This window comes from Pituophis catenifer, unplaced genomic scaffold (assembly GCF_029215685.1).
Source record: "Pituophis catenifer annectens isolate HBS135680 unplaced genomic scaffold, rPitCat1.0.hap2 SCAF_1, whole genome shotgun sequence".
NCBI classification, from domain to species: domain Eukaryota; kingdom Metazoa; phylum Chordata; class Lepidosauria; order Squamata; family Colubridae; genus Pituophis; species Pituophis catenifer.
Window position 1 is genome coordinate 16,914,193 of NW_027256881.1, and position 23,695 is coordinate 16,937,887.

At 42.3% G+C, this 23,695-nt stretch overlaps 1 protein-coding gene across 2 annotated transcripts in view; it reads right to left on the reverse strand.

The window, feature by feature from the left end:
* The window catches only part of POR (cytochrome p450 oxidoreductase), a 72,511-nt gene extending 50,225 nt beyond the window's left edge, over positions 1 to 22,286 (reverse strand). The window contains exon 1 of one of the 2 annotated variants that reach the window (XM_070932103.1): positions 22,216 to 22,286. The gene's annotated coding sequence lies outside the window, so the exon portion shown is untranslated. Of the gene's footprint in view, positions 1 to 22,211 lie in introns of both variants that reach the window. The other variant, XM_070932104.1, reaches the window with a different exon arrangement.
* Positions 22,287 to 23,695: the final 1,409 nt, after the last annotated feature.

A 23,695-nucleotide genomic window follows, 5' to 3' on the forward strand; every position in this document is an offset into this window, starting at 1 on the left:
AAGGATGAATCTGGCATTTCCAGCCAAAGGTCTTTGAGAATTAAAAGATTTTTCTGAGATACTGGAGGAAATGCAGTGAAAACCAGGAACTGATGAACTACAACTCTTGTAAGTCTCTTGTTATTGGCCAGCTGGCTGAGGGGTGATCCAGCAATTCTGGAGAGCCAGTTCATCCTGGAACAAAGAATACTGTACTGGGCTAGATCACAGATGAACAAATAGCATTCTCTCAGTCTTGAAACTCTCCAAGTTCATTCTGACAAAATCTGGCAGTAAAGCAAAGTATATCGGCAGTACAATTCTTGGTGGCAAATTCATTTTGGAAACAAGGGAATCTTTTAACTGAGGCCAAATAATATTAAAAAGCATAGCTCTTGATCATAAAAATATCACCCAACCTTCGGTTAGATCAGGGGTCTTCAAACTTGACAGCTTTAAGACTCGTGGACTTCAACTCCCAGAATTCCTCCTCCAGTCATGTTAGCTCAGGAATTCTGGGAGTTGAAGTCCACAAGTCTTAAACTTGCCAAGTTTGAAGGCCCTTGGGTTAGATGTTTATCAAAAATGTCTAGCTTCTTACACTCAAGGAATGTCCGGGGAGTATTAGGGGTAAGGAAGATGTTCTTCAAGTCTTGAGGACAGAGCAATCTAGTTCAACCAACACCACCAACCAGTAGCTCTACCAGTTGAAATCCTGACCTACTTTGCTAAGGCATTTTGATTGCTAGAGTGATTTTAATATCCAAATTATGTTAACTATTTGCTCTTTCACAAAAGCAACATTCATGCAACACTCCAAATCACATCAATCAAAGGCCTAACAAGCCCATTTGAAACCATGCTGAGTTGGCCTTGTTTGAATCTGGTAGCGTTCCCCCTCCTGGCCCCAGCTTAATGCTTAGTGTAAATTGAAACCATATAGTTAGTTGTGCAAACCTACAACATGGATTTATACAGTAATCAGATTAAGCTAAATGTATAAACACTACTAAAAAAAAATAGTATTGGTTCCAGAGAAGATACTAAATAGGGAAGCAGGTTTCTGCAAGGCTATTTTTTTTAACTTCCTGATTGTAAGCTCTGCTTGGCAACTCTGAAAAACTAAAGACCCCGTCCACTTAAAAGATATTGCCAATTCTTTAGCCAAAAAGACTTCCTGTACATGGTTTAACTACTGGCAATATAAGCAAGACATCTCTGGCAGCATGTTCAATGATCTTGAACTATGCAAGTACAAACGGGAAAAAAATGAATGGGAGTTCTTCAAAAGAGGATTATTTTTACTTTAATTTAGAAAAAATCAGCATTATATATTAAGGGTCTAACTCTGATCTGCTGATCTATTAAGAATGTGGAAAGAATGAGAGAACCTGGCAATTGGTAACTCATACGCAATGTCAGGGGCAAGGAAGCAGAACTCAGCATATGTAGACCAAAGCAGATCTTTATTGTTGATCATCTATATTACAAGAATCCCAACAGACCAGTTGCTTTCCCTTGGGAACCAACAGATAAAGCTTAATTAATCTGCTCTATGATGTTTTGTTCCCCAGAGGCACTCCATATTAGAATTCCTCTTTAAAAAAACCCTTCCCTTTAGCCAATAATTCCACCACATCCACCACATCGCCACCAGATAGACTACTGCAATGAGCTCTGGGCAGAACTACCATTTGGAAACTATAAAAACTGTACTTCATTGGTCCATCGATTGGTGACAGAAGCCATTACAGCCATATAAACCTACACTGTGGGCGCTGTACTTACTTCCAACGAGCTGTTTTCATTGTGGCCCCTCCGTGCTCTGTTTTGGCTGGCAAAGTGTTGCAGGAGGCCGTCCAGGCTGAAAACGGGGCACAGGGGGGCTGTGCGAGGTCCCTCCTCATGCCCCATTTTGGTTGGCAGGGTGCTGCAGGAGGCATCCATTCCATCTCCTCCCACCCACCCGGCCAGCCCGCGAAGAACTACAATGCTGATCCAGCCCTCAAAGAAATCCAGTTTGACACCCCTGATATAGAGGAAACTGAATGTTCTTATACACTATCTTATCTAGTATATAGATGAATCAGCAAGTTATAAAGATTACCCAAATTAAAATAAAGACAATTTTTATTACTATCTCATTTACACTTTACCAAGATGTGGTGCGGAACAAATATCAATAGCACTGGCACTTACTTATATACTGCTTCATAGTGCTTTACAGCTCTCCCTAAGCGGTTTACAGAGACAGCATATTTCCCCTAACAATCTGGGTTCTTATTTTACTGACCTCGGAAGGCTGAGTCAACCTTGAGCCAGTCAGGATTGGACTGTGGGCAGTTTGCTTGCAATACTACATTCTAACTACTACACCGCCAAGGCTCAGAAACAAATAAACCATTGTAATTACAAATACATAAATACAAATTACAAAGCTTGTAAGATGTAACTAAAGTGACTGATACATATCAGCTTTGGTGGTGGAGCACCCACTTTTTGGGGGACTTCAATCTGCAAGTTTCCAGAGGGGCTTGGGTAAACCTTGGGAGCTCATGTCCTCTTCGATGACCATGGCTTGTCTTAGATTATCTCAGTTCTGATGCGCATTTCCAATGCACACTCTCATTTTTGTCTGAGCAGTTATTGAATGATCTTGAGATTTATTTATTTATTTATTTATTTATTTATTAGATTTCTATACCGCCCTACTCCCGAAGGACTCAGGGCGGTGCACAGCCAGACAATAAAAACACATACAATACAAAATTTAAAAAATAGAATAAAATCAAATTAAATAATTTTGGCCCCGACAAATTTAAAACCCCAAACTTTTAAAACCAATTTAAAATTGAATATATAAATACTAAAAGATATTTAAAATTTTAAAAATCTTTTATAAAAGAGGGGGAAAATTAGGCCAGGCCGGCCTGGTGAAATAGTAAGGTCTTTAAGGCGCGGCGGAAGGTGCGCAGATCCGGGATCCTCCGTATTTCTGGGGGGAGCTCGTTCCAGATAGTAGGTGCCCCCACAGAGAAGGCTCTCCCCCTGGGGGCCGCCAGTCGGCATTGTTTGGCTGACGGCACCCGGAGGAGCCCCTCTCTATGGGAGCGTACCGGCCGGTGGGAGGCTATTGGTGGTAGTAGGCGGTCCCGCAAGTACCCGGGTCCTAAGCCATGGAGCGCTTTAAAGGTGGTAACCAAAACCTTGAAGCGCACCCGGAAGACCACCGGGAGCCAGTGCAGCTCGCGCAGGAGAGGTGTTACATGGGAACGCCATGTCGCTCCCATTACCACCCGCGCGGCCGCACTCTGCGCCAGCTGGAGCCTCCAGGTGCTCCTCAAGGGGAGCCCCATGTAGAGAGCGTTGCAATAGTCCAGGCGGGAGGTGACAAGGGCATGAGTGACCGTGCGTAAAGAGTCCCGATCCAGAAAGGGACGCAACTGGCGAATCAGGCGAACCTGATGAAAAATCCTCCCGGTCACGGCCGTCAAGTGCTCTTCTAAAGACAGCCGTGAATCCAGGAGGACGCCCAAGTTGCGAGCCCTCTCCGTGGGGGCCAATGATTCGCCCCCAATAGTCAGTGATGGCGTCAACTGACTATATCGGGACGTCGGAAACCACAGCCACTCAGTCTTGGATGGGTTGAGCCTGAGCCTGTTCCTCCCCATCCAGATCCGTACGGCCTCCAGGCACTGGGACATCACTTCAAGGGCATCGTTGGGGTGATCCGGGGTGGAGATGTACAGCTGGGTGTCGTCAGCGTACTGATGGTACTCCACCCCGAAACCACGGATGATCTCGCCCAGCGGCTTCACATAAATGTTGAACAGGAGAGGCGAGAGGACCGACCCTTGCGGCACCCCACATGAGGGGCCTCGGGGTCGACCTCTGTCCCCCTGTCAACACAGACTGCGACCGGTCAGAGAGAAAGGAGGAGAACCACCGCAACACAGTGCCTCCCACCCCCAACTCTTCCAACCGGTGCAGCATGATACCATGGTCGATGGTATCAAAAGCCGCTGAGAGATCTAACAGGACCAGGACAGAGGAGCACCCCCTGTCCCGAGCCCTCCAGAGATCATCAACCAACACGACCAATGCCGTTTCCGTGCTGTACCCGGGCCTGAAGCCCGACTGGAACGGATCCAGATACGTCGTTTCATCCAGGTGCTGGGGGAGCTGTTGCGCGACCACACTCTCAACAACCTTCGCAACAAAGCGAAGATTGGAGACCGGACGATAATTTACCAATGTTGCCGGGTCCAGGGAAGGCTTCTTGAGGAGAGGCCTCACCACCGCCTCTTTCAAGGCGGCGGGAAAGTCACCCTCACTCAGCGAAGCGTTTATAATCCCCTGGAGCCAGCCTCGTGTCACTTCCCGGGAAGCCAGTACTAACCAGGAAGGACACGGGTCCAATAAACAAGTGGTCGCGTTCAGTCTACCCAGAATCCTGTCCACGTCCTCAGGGGTCACAGGATCAAACTCATCCCAGATAACATTCTCAAGACCTGCCCCTGTCTCTCCCCCTGAGACTACCCAGTCGGAGTCCAAATCTTCCCGAATCTGAGTGATTTTGTCATACAGATACTGAACAAAATCCTCGGCTCTACCCTCCAAGGGGTCCTCCCGCGCTTCCTGGTGGAGCAGGGAGCGGGTCACCCTAAAGAGGGCAGCCGGGCGATTATCTGATGACGCAATAAGAGCAGCAAAATAACTACATTTCGCTGCTTTTATCGCCACTAAGTAATTCCTAATGTGGGATCTTACTAGTGTCCGGCCAGATTCAAGAAGACTGGCCCTCCAACTACTCTCTAGGCGTCTTTTCCGGTGCTTCAACTCCCTCAGCTCCTCGGTAAACCAAGGAGCCAATTGAGATCGGCGCCGGGTCAGAGGCCGCAAAGGCACGACCCGATCCAGAGCACCAGCAGCCGCCCTATCCCAGGCGGCCACCAGGTCTCCAGTCGAGGCGTGTGCCAGAACCTCAGGAAATGGCCCAAGCTCCGTCTGGAATCTGTCAGGTTCCATCAGGCGCCTGGGGCGGAACCATCTGACCGGCTCCGCCTCCCTGAGGAGGGGTGCAGCGGTTCGAAAGTCGAGACGAAGGAGAGAGTGATCTGACCATGACAAGGGTTCAGTAACTATATCCCCTATATCAAGATCCCTCAACCACTGTCCAGAGACAAAAGCCAGATCCAGCGTGTTTCCCCCTGTGTGGGTAGGGCCATGAATTAACTGGGTCAGGTCCATAGCTGTCATGGAAGCCATGAACTCCCGAGCCATCTCTGACGTCTCACCCACGGACGGCAGGTTGAAATCCCCCATGACCATAAGCTTAGGGGTATCAACCGCCACCGCGGCGATGACGTTGAGTAGCTCGGGCAGGGCTGTTGCCACGTGGCAGGGAGCCAGGTACGTGATCAGCAAACCCATCTGAACCCCATGACCCCATTTCACAAAAGAAAGGAAGAATTTCCCATGTCCTTGGCCACAGTCAGATCATGCCCCAGGCTGACTTATGATGGTGGCCTCCCAGGACCTCTGTAAGGCAATGGAAACAATTCAGGCAGTCTCTCTCAAGTCCCTAATGGATTTTCAGAGGGTATGTGGGGAATCTTCCCAGCTCTCTTGACAGGAAGTTCTGTTCAGCAGCCAATAAGCAGCCGGTAGCTGGAAGCAAGCCAAGCCTACTGCTGCTTCAAAGCGGGACTCTTTCTGGAGCCTGTCCCAGATGGCACCGTGACTTACTAAAACCCTTCAGGAGCTGAAGTGCCAGAAACAACACATGGAGCACCAATGAAGGAAGTCTAGTAGCAAATCTGACTGAGCTCATGTATTTGCCCGTGTGTAGCCTACATGTGACAATAAGAGAGGCAAAGTGCGCTTACTGTATGAGACATCTGCTGTCCAGTAGCCCTGCTGGAAAGAAAAACAATCCTGTAAAATCCCAGCTGTTGTGTTCAGTTTGCGCAACATTTTGTTGATAAAGTACTGCAATCCATTGTAATGTGGACAGAATCTTTAATGGTGACTGGGGCATCATCTTGCCTTGTAACTTCTCAGCTACTCCTATGTGGATACTGCAGGGTTCCTCTCTCTCCTCGTTGATCATCTGTCAGTTGAGGGTGAGGTGTCTTCTGTACAAAAGTCTATATGGAGTTGCTTTTCAAGACTACTCAGAAGCTACAATTATTGCTGCCTCCAAATATTATATTGCAGTTTGGGACATTAAAAATGCTTCAGCCCATTTTGCCCCCTCCCTATGTACGTCCATCAAATCATCCTCCTTACTCTCTACTACACCATTACACATACATAACACCTGAGTTGAAGGCCCTGTACTGGGTGCTAATCTATGCATTATTTTCCGTGTAAAATTTCACGTGCTGGTTATCACCTTGTTAGGGTTTTTCTTAATATGGTACAGGACAGACACACAAGCTGTTATCGTTTATTGTACAAAGGTAAACTCCTTTAACATCACTATTCTATTTCTAATCTAATCTATGATTTTCTCTATCTCTATGGTCCTATTCCTACACCAGCATTCCTACATTTATTTATTTCTTCTTTAAATCTTTCCTTTTCTCCCAGGTTTTCAATTCTTGTAGCCAATCTCAGTCCATATGCATGGGAAACCCCTTTTCATTCCATTATTATTATTATTATTATTATTATTATTATTATTATTATTATTTAATCTTTAGTGAGATTCACAGCCTTTGAGGCTGGTTAATAGCTCAGTAGCTCGAGTCCTAACCAAGGGCCTAGGAACTGTTAAGGTATTATTATTATTATTATTATTATTATTATTATTATTATTATTATTATTATTATTACTACTACTACTACTACTACTACTACTACTACTACTATTATTATTGGTTAATCTTTAGTGAGATTCACAGCCTTTGAGGCTGGTTAATAGCTCAGCAGCTCGAGTCCTAACCAAGGACCTAGGAACTGTTAAGGTATCGTCGGAGGATGTAAGCTGTTCCGAGTAAGGTGGTTTTTTGTAGAGTCAAAATGTTCAAGTCCGGCAAATTTAGAATTTCTAAATAGCAGGGTAGCCCTTTGGGTATTGCTCCAAGGGCTCCAATTACAATCGGGACAACACACGATTTCTTTTTCCACAGTCGCTCAACTTCAATTTGCAAGTCCCGGTACTTTGTAATTTTTTCTTGCTGCTTATCTTCAATCCGTGCATCACCAGGTATTGCAATGTCAATGAACCATACTTTTTTCTTTTCAACTATTGTTATGTCAGGTGTGTTGTGGACCAAGTGCCTGTCAGTCTGAATCCTAAAGTCCCACAAGATCTTGAGTTTCGCATTCTCTAAAACTTTCTCAACCTGATGTTCCCAGTGGTTTTTGCTGTACTCAAATCCAAACTTCTGGCACAATTTCCAGTGAATGATCTTAGCAACATAGTCATGGCGTTGTAGGTAGTTAGTTTGTGAAATTTTGCTGCATCCACTGATCAGATGGTTGACTGTCTCATCTTTCTCATTGCAGAGGCGACATTTGCTGTTGGTGGTAACATGTTGAATTTTTGCCTTCATGCAGTTTGCGGCTAGGCCTTGTTCTTAAGCTGCCAAAATAAAGCTTTCTGTTTCTTTTTTCAGTACTCCTGATCTTAACCAGTTCCAAGTTAGTTTCTGGTCAGTTTTGCCTTTAATACTTCAATACAAGTATTGAAAATTATTATTATTATTATTATTATTATTATTATTATTATTATTATTATTATTATTATTATTATTATTATTTAAATCTGTTTGCCATTCATTTCACCACAAGGTGACTCTTTATAGACTTGTAAATAGGCTTCCCCCACCCATTCTCACACTCATAGTCCTGTTTCTGGAGCTGGTTTCTGGAGCTCTGCACTGGGGCTGCTTAGTTTGATTTCCAAACTTGCTCAAATTTGCAGACTCTGGTCAGGCTATTACACCCCACAACCACCAAATATCTCAGGTCTGCCTCTCAGTGGTATTGCAGCTTCCAAGAATTCTTCTCATGTCTGAAGGCTACTGTTAAGGTGCTTGCTTTTGGGTTGGAGAGTCTCTTTCCCACATCTCTCTGGGCGAAATCCTCTGGGCTTCGCTCTTCTTCAAAATATCCATACGCACGTTTCACTTCCCTTTTTATAAAGCAAACTCTTCAATTAAGGAGAGAACGGGGCTATTTTAATCATCCTTCACAAATAACATCAAAAACTCTGGACCTCAGGAAGAAAAACTGCCTACTCACACAAGATAGGGATTTCGTTCTTCTACACACCTCTTAAGAAGGGAGCCAGGATACATGGGGGAACCACCTGTCTCCGCTGGCTTTGGCTCATCTCAGCAGATCTAACACTCAGAGTGTGCTACAGGTCTCTTCTGTGGAACAATATCACATTACTAGATCTAGAAGGCTCCCTTCTTTGGAGCAGACCTTATTTTGTGGAAGAGTCTACTACCCGTTAAGTTCAGATAGCCTCAACTCAATTCTGTTGATCTTGTAAAGGTAATCCTCGAGTTACAACCTTAATGGAGCCTGCCCATTATAATTATAAGTTCTCATAGTCATAAGATGGGTCAGTCATATGACTGACACAATTTTATGACTTTTTTTTTTTGCAGCGGTAATTAAGCAAATCATTGCGGTGGTTTAATGAACCCATTGTTCATTACGGCACAGCGTTGCCGAAAACAAGAAGTGCCGGTTTTTGGCACAATCATTGTAAAATGCAATCATGTGACCTCAGGATACTGCAAAACAGCTGTAAATGCAGCCATGTTGCAAAGTAACATGACCATGGGGGTGGGGAGGGGGAGGAGAGACCATCAGAACTTACGATTCAGATTGTAAAGTCCTCTTTTTCAGGTTGGTTGTAACTTTGAATGGCTGCTAGGTGACCAGCCGTAAATCGAGGACTATCTGTACCTTAAAATACTTGGATTTTTCCTCAGGCTTTAGGGCCTGTATGTCAGTAGAGTTCAGTTTGTCTTGCACTGATTCAAGAATGTTTTAAACAGGAATCTTTTATTGCCCCTTTTACATCTATGGGTTTTTTTTGCTTTTATGCCTTTATTAACCACTCAGTCTTATTTGATTATGATAGGTAGACATATAAATTTACAGAACACAGGCAGTCCTCGACTTACAACAGTTCATTTAGTGACCTTTCAAAATTACAATGGCATTGAAAAAAGGGACTTATGACCAGTTTTCACACTTATGACCACTGCAGCACCCCATGACCATGTGATTTACATTCAGATGCCTGACAACTGTTCATACTCATGAGGATTGCAGTGTCCCAGGCTTATGTGATCACCTTTTGCGACCTTCTGACAAGCAAAGTCATGGGAAATCCAGATTCACTTAACAACGGTGTTACTAATTTAACAACTGCATTGATTTACTTAACAAATATAGCAAGAAAAATCATAAAATGGGGCAAAGCTCACTTAACAAATTTCTCACTTAGCAACATAAATTCTGGGCTCAATTGTGGTCGTAAGTCGAAGACTTACCTGTAAATAAATAATGTTCTGGGAAAAATTCAAAATGTTGATTTTACTTATTTATTTAAAAGACTTACATGGCCATCCATCTCAGGGCATGTCTCTAGAGTCACCTTGAGGCGAGATGGGTAGCAAATAAATTTAATAAATAAAATAATAAATAGATGGCTAGCAATAGTATAAAATAATTTTGACCCATAAAGCACTACATGGCATGGCAGTGGGTACCCTTTAAGGCCACCTGTATCAAGTGGTTCCTGCCTATCATTTATCACTATGCTGATGGTCCTTCCCCAACAGAGATTTTGGTAAAGAAGTCAATGTTTCTCATTGACAGTGTCAGGGTTCTGGATGCCCTAATTAAATCATGAGTGTCGAGCCAAGCTTCAAAAGAAATCCAATTATTTGTTAGGAGCTCTGATAAGTGAAGTGAAGCCAGCTCTGACCCTATGTAATTTACACCCCAATCATGACCCTGTTCCCCCCTCCCCGCAGGGTGTGTCATCAATCACATTTGCCAACAGAGCAATTTGGGGATTGTAGAGGTCACTCCCCTCTGCGCTCTGGGTAACCCTAGGATACAGCCTTGAGAGTGATAAGTCTGGAATGTGCATCTGTCTTTAGCTGCCGTGCCATTTCACCGCTTTCCCATCCCCCCTGGCCTATGGCAACTTGAGAGCAGGCCAGGGATGCTTTGCGAGTTGACAGACAGTTTCCATCCGTTGGAACCTCCTCTCTGCAGATTCAGAGATGGTCTTAGTTTGTGGTTTTTAGGAAAACCTTCAAAATAGAGCGATTCAGAAGGACATTTGATAGTTGTGGAATGCCCTTTAACCAAATTTCAACCATTGGGCTGAAGTTTGATTTTCTTGGCTGTTAATTTTTGTACAGCATGCTGATTTTTTTTTTTTTTAATTTGATTTATATGCCGTCCTTCTCCAGAGACTCAGGGCGGCTTACAGTGCATTAAGCAATAGCCTTCATACTTTTGTATATTTTATACAAAGTCAGCTTATTGCCCCCACAAACTGGGTCCTCAGTTTACCTACCTTAGAAAGGATGGAAGGCTGAGTCAACCTTGAACCTGGCAAGATTTGAACTTACTTTAATTGCAGACAGCTGGTGTTAAATTACAGTGCCTTTGTCTGCAGAGCTATCCAGGCTCTGGGGTTTTATTTGGGGTTATGTTGTATTTATTCAAATTATACACTGCCAGGTACCTGTGATATGTGGTGGTAAACAGGATGTAAATAAGGAAGCCAAAGTCAAGTTACAGCTTAGCAAATTGTGCGAACCTGGTTTCTTTGTTCAGCTACTTTCTCCAAGCTACGTGCCGTGATCCAATACATCTGAAGGAACCAGTTTTGCCAACCAGCTGGCCACCAGAAGTCACAATACCCTGTGCTAGTCACATTGCAAGACTGGGTACTACTGCAAGGCAATCCTTCCCATACTGTTATTTGGCGGAACACAGTTTTTAATACAGCATGTAAGAAATTTTCCCTCTTACAACATCATCTTTTGTTTGAAGATTAATCTTAGTTCCCACTTCAAATGACCTTCTGTGCCAAGTATGTTACACAACAGGATTAAATGCTGGCTCTTTTGCCTATTTGCGCAGCAAAAGGGGGGGGGGCGGAGTAATTTTGATTTTAAAAAACGATGAGCAATGAGGAAAACATGGTGCAATGGTCTCCAGCAAGCTGACTTGACCGAAAGGGGTGCTCACACTGACTCTAATTCTAATTCTAGTGACATTTAACACACTGCCATAGATAAGACCTTTGCCCAAGTGTTCCTGGATAAATGTTTGTAGACTTTCCTTAGCAAGCAGTAGTAAAAAAAAAAAAAAAAAGAGGGAGAGAACAAACTGAAGTAACCTGATTTAAAATGAGTACTACTGATCTCTGCAATTATTTCTTAGTGCAAGCGTGGGAAATTCCTCACCAGGGAGTGTTGGAGGGTGTACTTTAATTAACTGAGGAGTCTATTTGCCCACAGTTTAGTGAAATGAAAATGATACAATAGTTAGGTAAGGTCCAACATGCCAGCTGTAGGATTATCTGGGCATGCTGTGATTACACTAAGACCGTGATGGTGAACCTATGGCACATGTGCCAGAGGTGGCACCCAGTGCCCTCTCTGTGGGCACGTGAGCCATCGCCCCAGCTCAGCTCAGCTCTGCATGCATGTGTGTGTGTGTCCCACCTGCCAGCTGGTCTTCAGATCTCTGCCACACATGCAGAAGGCACACGCATCTGCGGGGGCCACACATGCATTGCATTTTGGGGGGTTGGGCGCGCATGCTTTAGGCACAGTCAGGAAAAGATTAGCCATCATTGCACTAAGCTCTTCATTTGCAGCACACACCTAATTTAATTACTGAGAACATTTGGGGGGGGGGAGGTGCAAAGTACATAGAACCAAAAACTTGCCAGCCAGCCTGAGATTACTTAATAATCCATACTGAAAGTGGCAGTTAGGCTAATAGCAGATCCCCCCACCTCCCTCACTGCACATCCTGCTGCCCTCCCCATTTGTATTTGTAGAGTGATACAAATCACTATTACTTTCACTGTTTTTTGTTTCATTGCTTTTACTGGAGTCATGGTAGCTCAGTGGATGGCAAATAAATAAATTCGTACATACATAGCCACAAAAATGAACATAAAACCAAAGTTCCCTCTGACCAAGCTTGGAAACGTTGCACAAAACTCGAGACCCTAGACCTTTATTCAATCAATTTAAGTATATTTTACAAACCAAGCCTTACTGTCCACTCAGAAATAAACTTGACGTTTACTTATTAAGACCTGATGCAATTTATTGCAATATGGGTAATTCATAGCAGAGTCTGCCCATTACAAGTTGTGACAGTTACAAAGTGGATCATCGTATAACAGACCTGATTTTACTACTTTTATTGCAGCAGTCATTAAGCAAATCATTATGGTCATTAAGTGAATTTGCGGTTATTAAGGAAGTTTGCTATTTGCTATAGGGCCATGATGGCTAACCTATGGCACGCGTGCCACAGGTGGCACGCGGAGCCATATCTGTGGGCACATGAGTGTTGCCCTAGGTCACTTCCAGTGCGCATGTGTGCAGCAGTCAACTGATCTTTCAGGCCTTCCAGGCCCACCAGAAGTTGGGAAATGGGTCATTTCTGGCCTCCGGAGGGCCTCCGTTTTTGCCCTCCCCAGGCTCCAAGAAAGCCTCTGGAACCTGGGGAGGGCAAAAAAAACAGGCCCACCGCTAACCTTTTTGCCATCGTGTACACGGGGGGGGCATGGGGGGCATTGAATTATGGGTTTGGGCACACACCCACACGACCCCCCAGCACGAACCCCCCTTTTGGCACATGACGGCAAAAAGGTTAGCCATCATTGCTATAGGGTGTTTTGGGCAAAACCATAATCATGCATACATGACTGTGGGAAACTACAAACAGCCGTAAATGTGGGCTGGTAGCTGAGCACTTGAAATGCAGTCTCAACACCGGGGGGGTACAACAGGGTTGTAAATATTGGTTTGGGGTGGAGATAACTGTTGTGAGTCGTTAAGTCAAGGATTACCTGTAACATTACTCCAAACAGAGCTCTTAAATCAGAACAGGAGCCATGAAGGACATGGTGCAGCCATGGGTTTCATTGTTTATAAAGGGCAGTTCTTATCTTGCTCAAACTCTCATTTTCCTATAGAAATGGGTATATGAAATAGCTGTTTCCTAAATCCTTTATTCTGCAGGCTTTTCCAACCTGATGCAGGACTACATGTACCAACAGCTACAGCCTACAAAAACATAGGTATCAGGATAGCTACGGTGTTTCCCCGAAAATAAGACCGTCTTATATTTTTTTGGACCCCGAAATAAGTGCTTGGCCTTATTTTCAGGGAGGTCTTATTATTTTGGGGCTCATGGAGCAAGATGGGGCTCCTCTTGCCGTCTTACCTGATTTTCAGCTCTGTGTTTAAATATTTTCAGGGAGGGCTTATTTTCGGGGGGAGGCTTATTTTAGCGCATCCGCTCAAAAGCCCGATTGGGCTTATTATCAGGGGATGTCTTATTTTCGGGGAAACAGGGTAAGTAAGATAGAATTTGCTCAATCAAACAGCAAATCAGTCAAAATTATTTGAGTTCAACACAACAATATCCCCCAAACAACTCTCATCAGTATAAGGTTTGAAACAAAATACGGAAAGACCTTAACTACTCACTTTCTGGTCTGCATGAGGAATCAGTGTAGCCCAAAAACTGTCGGATAGTTTGTGAATAGTTTGTGATAGTCAAGATAGGGTCTATTATATTAATAAATTAAGTGCTTTGTTAACAAAACCTTGGTTTAAGTTAACGACCTTAAAGAGGCTAATCATCTCCATGAGCCTGACCAGCCAGAGAGCTAGAGTATTTCATAAGCAAAATCATAAAGGACTAAAGTCTTCCCAGACCAGGGGTCTCCAACCTTGGCAACTTTAAGACTTGTGAACTTCAAGCTTTGCTGGCTGAGGAACTCTGGGAGTTGAAGTCCACAAGTCTTAAAGTTGCCAAGGTTGGGGATCCCTGTCCCAGACTACCACTCTAGGAAGCAATTCCAATTCATACGCTCCCAAGGGTTCAAGCTCAGCCAAGGAATGCTTGGAAGCAAGAGATGAGTGGAATTGCAGAGCCCATTCCCAGTGATCAATAGGATCACTGCAAATCAGGGTGGATAAAAATCAATGATTTTTTTAAATAAATCAAAAAAATCAGATTTTCTTGATTTAAATCAGATTTTTTTGATTTTTATCAAATTTATTTTAATAAAAAACTTTTGGGGTAAAAATTTATCGTAAGATAATTTTCTATTTAAGATACATAAATAATTTAGTTTATTCAGCCTGAAATGGAGCTTAGTTATGTAGCATGAGGCTGTATATTCTGCAACACTGGGACTATCGATGAGTCAACAGTGGGTCAAAGGAGCAGCAGAGATGACAGTTGCTCTTTAAAAATTATGATTTAAATCGAGTTGATTTAAATCAAGCCTTTTTACTAGTGATTTAAATCATGATTTAAATTGTGATTTAAATCAACTCGATTTAAATCAAATCCACCCTGCTACATTCCTATATAATTCATGTTGCCTGACTAAGCAGGGCATAAGTGAACATCATCTGGGGGAAAAGAGTGAATACAACTAGTTCTTTTTTATTATTATTATTCCATCAAAGCCACAATCAAGTACAGCTGCCTAAAAGTAATCTTGACAATCTGATTATAAGCAAGGAGCCTCAAAATCAGCTTCAATTTAGATCAGCTGGAAACTTCTTCTTAGGGCCAGAAAGGGGGGGGGGGAAATAAGCTTATGTAAACCCATCTTGGAAGAATCTATTACAGCCCAGACATGAAACAGAGCTTCTCCAAAAGGCAACACTTTTGTAAAAATGATACCTTGGGAAGCTAACCATAAACCTGAGAAAAATAATGACTTAATACAGCAGAAAAACAAGATCGGTAATTTGCAGACTACTTTGGAATTAACCTGAACATGGAAATTCAGACTGTCAGATTATTTAAGATAGTGGCTAGTTTTGTAAGATAACTAATTATGCATTAGGTCCGTGATGACGAACCTATGGCACACGTGTCAGAGGTGGCACGTAGTGCCCTCTCTGATGGCATGTGAGTCGTCGCCGCAGTTCAATTCTGCTGCGCATGTGCGCGCGCACCTCCCGTCGGCCAGCTGGTCTCTGCCGCGCATTCACGGGGGACAGGGGCATGCGGGGAGGCCACATGCGCATGCGCTGGGTGAGAGGAGCCGCACATATGGGGGTGGGGTGCATGCAGAGGGCCTCACAGTGCATGTGTGGGGGCAGGGCATATGTGCGGGGCCACGCACGCATTGCATTTTGGGGGTTTGGGCGCATGCACACGCATTCATGAGCACACTCGTGCACTTTCGGCACTCAGTCCGGAAAAGGTTAGCCATCACTGCATTAGGTTTATATGACCCCCAAAATAAATCAAAACCAAGCCAATAATGTTATGACATACTGTATCCATTGCCATTGGTTCAAATTTCAAACTGATATGGCTAAGAACAACCAAGCTTGGGAAGCGCCAAGAACTCCCTGGTTCAATCCCGTGATACCGATAGATATTCTCTATTGGTCTTGAATTGTCTAGTGTAGACATAATCTGGTATGCCATCCAAATTAAACTATTCACTCGCTCTTCATCATTTTTTCACTTCCAAGAGGAATAGAGGCAGGGAAGACTTTACCCTGCAATGGTGGCTCCAATTAGGTCACCATCCTATGCTTGAATTGCTTTACAGTTAAAGACAAAGAGTGTTAAACAAACTACTCTAAAAGTGATGGGGATATTTTAAAGTCAGCAACAAAGACGGAGGACAATTTTGCTGGTTCGTTGCATCATATGCAATTGCTCGCATGCTTATTTAAACTAAGCTTCAGCTGATCCTTAAAAATGCAATTCTGGGAACATTTTTCTGGAAGTTGGTCCCACGATGTCAATTGCATCAGTCTGGGATAAAATAACTTAAGCAAACTGGCAGTCCTGCTAACCTAGCCAATATTTCCAGTTCACAGGCACATGCAAATGAAAATTGTCCATCTCTAAAGAGAAAAATGGGCAAATTTGCTAGGAAAATTTTGCCACTGTCATCTATCACAGATTACCAGGAGAGGGACTTTATCAAGTGGAATCCTTGGTGCTCTGAGTTGGTCAATTACTTCATTATCCAATTAAGTAATATCATCAGTGGAACAAGTGTGGGGTTTGCTCCAGTGGTGGGTTCTTCCCGGTTTGGCCGAGCCAGTAGCGATGACGATATGATGTCACCGAACTGATTCTCTTTGTGCGGGAGCTGGGCTCTCCCGCCCCCCCGCATTATTCTTACTTTTTATTTGGCCCCGCCCCCAATCTATTTGCTGCCTCCAGAGTCCCAGCTGATCGGCTAGAAGGAAAAAAACTGTTTAAACTCTTGCCGCAGGGCTTCAAAGGGCCGCCCTACAGCTGATCAATGTTAAAAAGCAGTGTGGTAGTACCCACACAAATGGGTAGACCGGTGCGCTCGAAAAACAAATGGGTAGACCGGTGCCTCCAAAAACAAATGGATAGACCAGAACGCTCCAAGAACAAATGGGTAGACCGGTACAGCTCTGCAAGCAGTTAAAAGCCTGGTAGACCAGTACCTCTGCTAAATCCTAAAGAATTGTCACATGACCATCAAACCACGCCCACAAAATAAGCCACGCCCACAGAACTGGTAGTAAACAAATTTAGAACCCACCCCTGGTTTGCTCCCTATTTATATACAGTTTCCTCTGCTGATGAGGATAGCCAGGAAGGGTAATATGTTGTTTTCTTCCATCCTTGTGAATTATATTCCTTTAAAGATGCGGATCATTGCATGTATCATGTCTAGGTGTTTATTATTATGATGGTGTCATCTACATACTAGATCCATACTTTTGGTTGTATATGTGGTGATGTTATAATTTCTAAATGCTGCATTAAAACTCTGCTGTGAAACCAGAGAGTAGTGAGCCCACCATGGGTGTTCTTCTGATTTGCTGGTAGATTGAAAATAACTAGTGAGGCAGGGTTCATGAGGTCCATGATTCTGGGTATTTCAATCTTTGTGTACATGTAGTCCTCGACTTACAACAGTTCGTTTAGTGACTTTGAACAAAGTTACAATGGAACAGAACAATTTGATTTATGACCGTTTTTCACAGTTATGACCTTTACATCCCCATGGTCACGTGATCAAAATTCAGATGCTTAGCAACTGGTTCGTATTTATGACCATTGCTGTGTCCCAAGGTCATGTGATCACCTTTTGCGACCTTCTGACAAGCAAAATCAAGGGGGAAGTCAGGTTCCCTTAACAACTGGGTTACTAACTTCTCAACTGCAGTGATTCACTCAACTGTGGCAAGAAAGGTTGTAAAATGAGGCAAAGCTCACTTAACAAATGTCTCACTTAACAACAGAAATGTTAGGCTCAATTGTGGTTGTAAGTGGAGGATTACCTGTATTTGGCTAAGTCTTGTGTGTTGCATAATGTGCTATGGACACGTGGCTAATTCCGGATCTATGAATGCTAAGACTGTTGACATTGAATTAAACCATAATTTCATCTTCTATTTTTAGATCTTTGATCTTTGGAGAGACTTGATAGAATATTCATTCCCCTCTCTGAGATGGCCAAAATTTATTATTTTATAAGTACTTTTGCCAAAGAACTTATAAAAAAAGCTGCAATGTCTATCTCCCTCTGAAGCTAATTAATGGTGAACAGGATAGCATGACATTAAATTGACACAAAGCTGGCTCAAAAATCATACTTGGTGCCCACCATACCAATGTATTTTCATTAGATTGGAGAAGGTATTAACTGGAAGGTTACAAGAATCAGTCTTGAGTCTTCTATCCTTCACTACTTTCATTAAAGATTGAATTATGAGATAATGTTTATCAAATTTGTAAACAGTACAAAATTGGGTGGCAACACCTTAGAGAGGCAAAATTCAAAGTAGTCTCAATTCACTAGAGAAATGGGCTGACAGTGATCAAATAAAGTGAAACAAGAACAAATGCAAAGTCGTTAACACAAGAAACAAAAGAAAACCTGCGTGTATTCAATGGGAGATACCTGACTTGTTGTTAGTTCCTGCAAAATAAGAGAGTATGAGTTAGAAACATGGTGACTTAAAAGAAGACAAATACAACTATAAGTTGCATTAAGGGAGGGGTAAATTTCCAACTGCCCAGAATTGCTAAGAGTGAGGTAGCATATAAATTTATTTATTTATTTATTTATTTATTTATTTATTTATTTAGATAGATAGATAGATAGATAGATAGATAGATAGATAGATAGACAGACAGACAGACATGCAGACAGACAGACATGCAGACAGACAGACAGACATATATATAAATATATATGCATGCTTTGGTCAAGTACTGGGTCAAATTCTGGACACATTTGAGGAAGAATTCAGAAAAATCATAGCATGTTCAGAGACCAGAGCAAAGATGATCAAGGCACTAGAAAGCAAACTTTATGAAGAGAAGTGGGCCTTGAGGAAAACCATCAAAGGAGAGAAATGACAGCACTCTTCAAATACTGAAATAATCCACAAAGGAAAAGGTTTGTCTTTCCTTCCAGAATGCAAGACGTAGAAAAATGGATTTAAGTTACAAGTAAAGAGACTCTTGAACGTCTAAAGAAAAATCCTAACCGTAAGGGTAATCTGACAGTGGAACCAATTCTCTAGACTTCAGGGTCTTTTAAGACGCAGAAGGAATATAACATTAGAGTATTTGATCAAGGTTAAAATAGATATGTTTTCTTTGGAAACCTTTCATCAACTTTTGCTGACATCAAGACTGAAATGCCAAGGCTTTATGGATTTGTTTATAGATAAGAACACAGGATATGTGAAGAAGAGATCATTTGGTTGTATTTTAAAAGAAGACCTGGTCACTGAAATTGCTTATATTTGGGGTGAGGATGACAAGTCACTTTATACATTTTTTATTCTTTACTATATTGTTTTTTCTTTCTTTTCTAATTCTACTGTTTTCTTGCTTCTTTCCTGCACTTTTTACTCTTTTTATTCCTTCTAGGCCTACTAGAAAAGGTCTGAATTAGCAATGACAGGATTCTCTCTCCCTCCCCATTATCATTCCTGGATCTCTCCAAGCTCTTTCTCAACGGAATCTAATGAAATCCTGCCACCTTGCACTTGTGGCAGAATTTCACTTCATCACGTCATAAATGAACTTCTGTCCCAAAAAGAGAAGGCAGTGAGGGGAGAAAACGACAGAGACAGAACGTAACGTGCTATTCAATTTCAGAAGGCAAACAGTACTTCTATCTTCTTTTTTTTAAAAAAGATACCTAACCAACCAGATGTCAGAGATTCTTTCAACTCCTCATTCCAGGGACAAATTCATCAAATTCTGGGACAGAAGCCAATTTGGATTGCAAACAGAGAAGGGGTACTATTTGGCCTAAAAAAGTTACAATAATGCCCGTATCAATAAAAGTGTATTTGATTCAAGTGTGGTCACAGTTCAAACATGTGGGATCCACTCTTTAGGAAAAGTCCTAAGAGGGACCACTAGGGCAAAAAGACAGGGATATTTTTAATGTAAGGTCAGGAATACGTTTTATGTATCTGAACTAAAGGAAATCGTAAGTATTCTACACAGAAATCTCAATAGAGACAGAGAAGTGAATATATTTATTCATTTTAGCGATGTTTAGCAATTTTATTGTCATGATTAAACCTGTTGGTCAAAACTTCACAGAAGTTAGAGAAGATGCCTTAAAGTTCATCCAGTCCAACCCCTCTGAATTATTGCTATAAATTTCAAATCTCCATCAAGAATTTCTGAATTACTTTTTTGCCTTCTCAGTTCTAAATGAGCAGGCCAGCTTTGCCATCATGACAAGAAAAACTATTATAAGGGAATGGTTTCTAGTTTAACACAACCAATAATGCCCCAAAGCCAGTAGGAGGCACTACTCTATCTCTAAGCAATACCAATACCATAATAAGGAGCTAATCTCTAAGTGTATAGTTGAGGTTGTCTTTTGTTCTGTGGCGCACTTAAAAACATTTTAAAGTCATGTATTACATAACAAGGAAAACTGCTGCCAAGTATCATAAAGGGCCATTATAATTTTCCACCTGTCACAAAGACTAGTATATATAAAAGCCCAAACACATACTTTGGAGAAAAAGAATAAGACCAAAACTATTTTGAAGTGAGCATTATTCAGTGGGTGACATTAATCCAGAAAAATGAGTCTACAGTTGAAGAAAACCATGGAGAAGGGGTTGAAGGAAATATTCAGAAGCCATTACAGAAACAAAAACAGAAGTATGCATTAACCTGGTGATTAAAGCCTGGGAAAGGAGATAGCATTAGGAAAACACTGGGGCTGGCTAGTCCCTGACTCAGTAGAGCATACATATGAGGGAGGGGAAAAGCATTGACTTGCAATATTTTGTTACTATGGCCTATAAAATATATATCTAGTCTTCCTGGGTACTCAGTTTCTTGATCAGATCTATGTCCTAGGGCTGACAATCATATCTATTATTTATATATCAATTTTTTTAACATTGCATGAGTGAGAGAGAGAACCAGATTGAACCAAACTGGAGACCAGGTATATTGGGGGGAGGAAGAACAAATGGAAAGAGATTCTAAATTACACATGAAGACTATTCCCACCCAAGGAAAACCCAAAATCTCTTTGAACCCAAATAATATTTTAAAAAGGCCAAGGAGGGTCAGAACATGGAAAAAAGGGTATATATGGGATTACGAATGTCAGATAGTAGTGCATCCACACTCTGAATCAGACCAGTATATCTTATAGATGTGCAAAGATTGAGATTTGTAGACAAAAAGGGATCTTGGAAAACACAGCAATTCTTTTTAAGACACATTTAAGAACATGCCAACTGGAGCTAGGTGTGCACACCCATCTTCCCACCTTCCAATTCATTTTTTCCTCCAAATCACAACATGGAATTCAGTTCAGTCTATATCCCTAATGTATCACAGGGTTAGTCTTTAATTTCTGAAAAACGTATCTCTTTCAGGTATCTGACATTAATTAAAACAGAGCACTTGGTACATATTAATTTCTAAGAAGATTCTGTTAAAAATTACCACTGTAAGGCATCCTTGGCTCACATACTTTAGGCTTCCTCAAGAGGCATCAGAAGTCCAGAACCTATGACAATTCAACTATCAATGTATATTATATCCAAGGGCCACCTCCAGTATCCTGATTCTAATTCCTTTCCTTGCTAAACAAAACCCAACACTTCCTGCCAGCCTTCATTAGCAAGTCAACAGAAGAGCGTCTTCTCAAACTAAGCATGATTCTGCTGCATTTAAAAAGCTCAACAGAAACTGATTTACAAGGCACTAAAATTCCTGCCACAATTTCACAATTTGGAGTTTCTCAACCGAGTACATCCCTCTTGAAAGGAAGTTCTAATTCCACCTGAAAAATGATAAGGTCTCAGCCTGGCTGGCAGGCATTCAGAGTTCATTCTGAAACACAAAACTTTTGAAAGGAAGAAAAACGACAGTGTCCAAAAAGAGATGTTTATGCCAATATTATGGATAAAAGACATTGATTTCATTTTCTTTTCTTTTTTTAAAAAAAACCTATCATGCCAAGGAACCAGCATGGACCCCATCCACTCTTTCCCAAGGAAACAGGATGCTCTCTTTTTATAGCCACCTAGCATCTGCTCTTTAAAATTCTACAATTTTATTTTATTTTTTAAAAACTTTTTAAACAATCCATCCAAGGCTGACAAGCAATCGCCTGGCTGAAAAGGCAGGAACTGAACCTTTTTCGAATGGGAAACCTCAGTATTTCCTAGGCCCAGAACCTGGAATACCACACAATGCCAGTTTGCCTTTTTTTCCCTTTTTTTGCAATCTCTCGTTATCTTAGGATCTAAGATTCTCAACTTGTCCCTACTTCCTACTCCTAACCGGTTCCTTCCTCTTCTGAAGCAAGCAAGAACCCAGAAATTTGGCCTCTACATTGCCCTCCGTTTAAAGCAAGCCAGAGGAACCCAAGAGAGGACCCCAGCCCCAGTTCTTCCCTTCGACATTTGGGGATCCCCAGCCTGCGCTCTATCGCCCCCAAACTCACTCACCCACCGAAGGTCCCAAGTGGAAGGAAAACGATGGCCAATTGCAGCGGCGACAGCAGGAGCAGCAGCTCTCCTCCCGAAAGCCCAGACAGAAAGAAGGGGTGGGGAATGGACTCTACCACTCAGCTACGTGGGGGGGAAGGGCTAAGAACGTATCCCGGGCAAACTCCTCCCTCTCCCGAAGGGTGACTTTTTAAATATATCCTGCGCCCCTGATCCAACCCAGCGGTTCCATCTGCATCCGTTCCCGGGAAGACGAATCTTCCCACTGCCTTTCAGTAGCCTCCCCACGCCTGCGAAGAATGGTACGGCCTTCCCGGCTTCTAGCTGAATGGAAGACGCGTATGTTAAAGGTCCAAGGCAGGGTTGGCTTACATCAGCGTTGCTCAACCTTTAGAGCAACTTATTTGTGTGGACTTCAAAGAGAAACCTTGGATTAAACTAGGATTTCTATTCAGTTGAGCTGTTTCACCTCTTTCCGAAAGAAAGCCTCAGTTCAGTGGGCCAGGAACAGAGATTGTCTTCCCAGAAGATACTTAATCAATCAGGAAAAAGCTCAGCTGCATTCTCACAATACGCTTTTTTAAAAATTTATTTATTTTGTCAAGCATGTATAAGATAACAGATATACCGTGTTTCCCCAAGAATAAGAACCTGTCTTATATTTTTTTGAACCCTGAAATAAGCACTTGGCCTTATTGCCATGCGCTCAAAAGCCCGATTGGGCTTATTAACCAGGGGATGGCTTATTTTGGGGAAAACAGGGTAAGTATAAACACGATTATGAATTATTATTAAGTCTGTTTGTTTTCCTGGTTTGTAATACCGGGTGTATGAGCTCAGTCCGGTTAGTTTATGGTTCAGTGTGTAAATCACATGGAATCAGATTGGATATCCCTTATGAAACCTAATATTAATTATCTTGTTATAAATATAAGCATCCTAGATTACAGTATATTGAATGAAATCTATGAGATGGATTTAGTTTTGACAAAGGAGTTCAACAACTGTTAAAAGGGCTGCGTGAGGAAGTGATAAAAGAATAAGGCAATAGTTCTTGCATTCATGAATTTAGTTAACATATGGTTTGGTAACAGAATCCATTCAAAAAATGGTCTCAAGATCTTTACATTTGTGAGTCTTTAAGGTGCCACAAGATTCTGGGGACTGTGACCTTAGTACAATGGTACTTGCCAAGTACATCTTAGGGAAAACATTGTTTTTAGATTGGACCCAGAGTTGCTTGGCTGTGGGAGGACACCAAAATACAGGTGGAGGGATTCAGGGTTGGGAAATGGTAACTTAAGGTTATCTTCAGGCTGGGATAAGAAAGCTGTGGATTTCCTCCGTTTGTTGGCTGTTGCAAAACTGCAATATGGCAGCTCTATGAAGGGCTGAATGACTCTAAAATTCAACGTTCCGTTGAAACCAGAACTTTTCTTGTTGGGATTAATGGACAGCCAATTAGAAAAGAACCTTGGATGATG